Source organism: Piliocolobus tephrosceles, chromosome 1, assembly GCF_002776525.5.
Source record: "Piliocolobus tephrosceles isolate RC106 chromosome 1, ASM277652v3, whole genome shotgun sequence".
Taxonomy (NCBI): Eukaryota; Metazoa; Chordata; class Mammalia; order Primates; family Cercopithecidae; genus Piliocolobus; species Piliocolobus tephrosceles.
The window spans coordinates 91,275,123-91,279,980 of NC_045434.1; the positions used below are offsets into that span (position 1 = coordinate 91,275,123).

The 4,858-nt window shown below is 46.2% G+C and overlaps 1 pseudogene across 1 annotated transcript in view; it reads right to left on the bottom strand.

The window, feature by feature from the left end:
• Positions 1-1,641: 1,641 nt before the first annotated feature.
• Positions 1,642-4,858, bottom strand: part of LOC113219760 — a 4,180-nt pseudogene continuing 963 nt past the window's right edge. The window contains exon 2 of the transcript XR_003306746.2: positions 1,642-2,607. The product of XR_003306746.2 is annotated as an endoplasmic reticulum resident protein 29 pseudogene (transcript). The remainder of the gene's footprint in view (positions 2,608-4,858) is intronic.

A 4,858-nucleotide genomic window follows, 5' to 3' on the forward strand; every position in this document is an offset into this window, starting at 1 on the left:
AGAAAGAAAGAAAGAAAGAAAGAAAGAAAGAAAGAAAGAAAGAAAGAGAAAGAAAGAAAGAAAGAAAGAAAGAAAGAAAGAAAGAAAGAAAGAAAGAAAGAAAGGGAGAGGAAGAGAGAAGAAAAGAAGGAAGGAAGAGAAAGAAAGAGAGAGAGAGAAAGAGAGGAAGGGAGGAAAGGAGGAAAGAAAGGAAGGAAAAGAGAAAGAAAGAAAGGAAAGAAAAGAGAAAGAAAGAAATCTCCGGGCTCTGACACCAAACTCTTTATCACTCTGGGTGAGTGCCTGTGGGTTTGCCCTAGTTTGTCCATGTCCCTTTGACAACCTGCCTCCTTATCTGGGGCAGAATCTTCCATGTGCAGCCTGAGGAGTGCAGAGAGCAGGCAATTGTCACCTCCCTACCTATTATGGAACTTGTGGCCACACATATACTCCTCCCTCTACCCCCACAGAATTTCTCACATTGCTCCTGTTAATCTAAGTCTCTTCCACCTGGTTCTCTGTTAAATTTTAAAGTTAAAAAATAGTTATTTTGCTAAATATTTCATACAGAATTTGGGGGAAAGGAGGGATATGTCACATAGAGATCAGTTTTTGTTTTTGTTTTGTTTTATTTAAAAACTCCAGTGGACAGTTTTACTGTCTCCTCAAAGTCCCTCTGTAGCTGGCCCAAGCCAGGGTGGATCCAGGTTCGTGGGACTTGGAGTTTATACAGTTTGGTGGGTCCCCTTTAAAAAAAAGAATACAGGCTGGGTGCGGTGGCTGAAGCCTGCAATCCCAGCACTTTGGGAGGCCAAGGCAGGCGGATCACAAGGTCAGGAGATTGAGACCATCCTAGCCAACATGGTGAAACCCAATCTCTACTAAAAATACAAAAATTATCTGGGTATGGTGATGTGTGCCTGTAACCTCAGCTACTCAGGAGGCTGAGATGTGAGAGTCACTTGAACACACCCAGGTTGTAGTGCAGTGGCGCGATCTTGGCTCATTACAACCTCTGTCTCCCCGATTCAAGCGATTCTTCTGCCTCAGCCTCCAGAGTAGCTGGGATTATAGGTGCCCACCACCACGCCCAGCTAATTTTTTTGTATTTTTAGTAAAGATGGGGTTTTTTTCATGTTGCCCAGGCTGGTCTCGAACTCCTGGGCTCAAGCGATCTGCCCGCCTCAGCCTCCCAAAGTTCTGGGATTACAGGCATAAGCCACTGTGCCCAGCCCATAGTATCGTTTTTCATGGAGGAAAAAGAAAGATAAAAAGTTCAATCTTTTCTCTAGCAAAATCAAATGAAGTTTGTTTATTTATTTATATTTATTTATTTATTTATTTTGAGACGGAGTCTTGCTCTATCGCCCAGGCTGGAGTGCAGTGGCACGATATCAGCTCACTGCAAGCTCAGCCTCCTGGGTTCATGCCATTTTCCTGTCTCAGCCTCCCCAGTAGCTGGGACTACAGGCGCCCTCCACCATGCCCTGCTAATTTTTTTTGTTTTTGTTTTTGGTTTTTTTTTTTTTTTTTTTTTTATCACAGTGTTACGAGGATAGTTTATTACCCTGGGAAAGTGGAGTCCATACCAGCTTAGATTCAAAGAGGAAAGCAGGTCATAGACCAAAGTATAATTTGAAAAGACAACAGAATGGCTTCAGGTCCACTTAACCAAAACACTGAAACTTTAATTGAATGAGAATTACACCTGTCAAAGACCTGGGCGGTACACTCCTCTCTCCTCTATAGCACTAATTCCTTCTGAGGGGTCATTTCACCAGCCACCTGAGTAAGTGCTCCAGCTATCCCCAGACCAGCTAGAGACATCCCAAGCATGGTCACATCAGCATCAATGTCCAGGCATACTCAGGGCTCGGAATCGTGGGTTAGTACCACTTTTCCCACTACCCCCTTATATTCCACAAGGGACTCACAGCCAGCAGGTTAACTCTCCCCTCCCTACCCCCACCAAACCCTGGAAAACCACAGACAGCCTTTTAAAGCTCCTCTTTCTCGGCCCCCTTCTTCTGGAAGGCAGTCAGGATGTTTAAGCTCTTCTGGAGCTCCTCCTTCTTCCCATCACTCATCTTGTTCTTCTCAATCAGCCTGGCAATCCGTGTCATCTCTGATGCTGGGAAGTCCTCCCCTTGGTCTAAGATCTTCCCCATGATTTTCAGGTATTGCTCGGCCCACTTCTGCTCAGTCTCCTTCACACTTGAGAGGTTGTCCTGCCCCCGCTTCAAGAGGGCCTGGCAGGCCTCCACACCAGAGGCCCTGATGAACTCCCCAGCCAGAGCGTCGTATACAGGCAGGCAACCAGGCATACCTAGGTAGACCCCTTGCCCCTTCAGCCAGCGCTGGATGGCTCCAACCTTAACTGCCACAGTGTATGGGACTGGGTTCTCAAAGTCCCCATCCCGGAAGAGGTAGAAGACTGGGTAGCTCTCTTTGTCCAGCTTGTATTTCTCACTCAGTTCCATGTTCAGTTTGTCACCATAATCTTGTAGAAAGTGACCGTATCCAGGGGAAGGGCGCCCTTAGTGTGCAGGCCGTTGCCGCCATGCGGAGCGGAGAGGAGCAGGAAGCCCAGGAGAAGGGGAAGCAGCCGGGAGAGAGACGCGGCGCGGGCTTTTTTTGTATTTTTAGTAGAGACGGGATTTCACTGTGTTAGCCAAGATGGTCTGGATCTCCAGACCTCGTGATCCGCCCGCCTCAGCCTCCCGAAATGCTGGGATTACAGGCGTGAGCCACTGTGCCTGGCCCATCTGAAGTTTATTTTTATTTATTTTATTTCTTTTTATTTTGAGACAGGTCTCACTCTGTCACCCAGGCTGAAGTGCAATGGCATGATTACAACACACTACAGCCTTGAACTTCTGGGCTCAAGCGGTCCTCCCGCCTCAGACTCCGAAGTAGCTGGGACTACAGGCATGCACCACCATGCCTGGGGGATTTTTAAATTTTTTTGTAGAGACACTGTCTCCTTATTTTGCCCAGGCTGGTCTTGAACTCCTGGCCTCAAGCAATCCTGACTTGGCTTCCCAAAGTGCTGGGATTACAGGCATGAGCCACTGTGCCCAGCCCATTTATATATTTTTAATCTTTCACTATTATATAAATGCTATGTCTAATCCCATACCTATACCTAATGTGTTATATCTATGTTTCATTCAATATCTCTGTAAGATAAACTCCTAGAAATGGGATTAGTGAGTCAAAAGATATAATATGCATTTGTTACTTTTATATCTATTCCAAATTGACCCTATATAGGGTTTAACAACTTGTACACCCGCCAGCAATGCATGATAGTGACTAATTCCCCAAAACTTTGACAACAGTATCAAACTAAAGTGGCTTCGTTGCCTGGGGTAAATATCCGAGGTTCGTCGTCTCGTACCAAGAAAATTTAGAACACATACACACAGAAGGAGTTTAGTGATACCTCAGTTTAGCTTTATTTGCTCCTGCAACCCGGGAGACGGAGGCTGCAGAAAGAAAGAGAAAGGAGAACAGCTCTCTCTCTGGCAAGAAATAGGGGCTTCCCAAAGGAAAAGACTGGCCGGCAGCAGAGTTCGCCGGGTTTTATAGACAAGCTTGAGAAGGTGATGTCTGATTTTCGTAGGTAAATCAAATTGGTTCAATCAGGTGTGACGTTTATATAGCATGAGGGGAAGGTTGGCCACCCTACCCTAATCTTATTATGCAAATGAACTCTCCCCTTGGCAGGCGCCATATTAACTGCTGCTTACTGTACACTGTGGCTGACAAAGAGAAGGAAAGATGGAACCGCCATTTTGAACATGATTGGCACAACTGCCGGCATCTCTGTCTGCAGCTCGATTTTACAGGCTGCTCTTTGTTAGAACGGAAAATGATTCCGGGCTGCTTTTCATTAAAAGGAGATCCTCCTGGTGGCTCACGCCAGTAATCCCAGCACTTTGGGAGGCCGAGGCAGGTGGATCACAAGGTCAAGAGTTCGAGACCAGCATGGACAAAATGGTGAAACCCCATTTCTGCTAAGAATACAAAAATTAGCCAGGTGTGATGGCACGTGCCTATAACCCCAGCTACTAGGGAGGCTGAGGCAGAGGATCACTTGAACCTGGGAGGCAGAGGTTGCAGTGAGCTGAGATCCTGCCACTGCACTCCAGCCTGGGTGACAGAGCAAGACTCTATCTCGAAAATAAATAAATAAATAGGCCGGGTGTGGTGGCTCATGCCTGTAATTCCAGCACTTTGGGAGGCCAAGGCAGGTGGATCACTGGAGGTCAGGAGTTCAAGACCAGCCTGACCAAAATGGTGAAACCCCATCTCTACTAAAAATACAAAAATTAGTCAGGCATGGTGGTGCGTGCCTGTACTCCCAGCTACTCAGGAGGCTAAGGCAGGAGAATCACTTGAACCCGGAGGCAAAGGTTGCAGGGAGCCGAGATCGGCCGCTGCACTCCAGCCTGGGTGATAGAGTAAGATTCCTTCTCAAAAAAAATAAAATAATAATAATAATAATAATAATAATAATAATGGCCAGGCACAGTGACTCACGCCTGTAATCCTAGCACTTTGGGAGGCTGAGGAGGGCGGATCACCTGAGGTCAGGAGTGTGAGACCAGCCTGACCAATATGATGAAACCCTGTCTGCACTAAAAAAATACAAAAATTAGCTGGGCGTGGTGGCATGCACCTGTAATCCCAGCTACTCGGGAGGCTGAGACAGGAAAATTGCTTGAATCCAGGAAGCAGAGGTTGCAGTGAGCTGAGATCGTGCCGTTGCACTCCAGCCTGGGCAACAAGAGTGAAACTCCATCTGAAAAAATAAATAAATAAATAAATAAATAAATAAATAAATAAATAAATAAATAAATAAAAATAAAAGGAG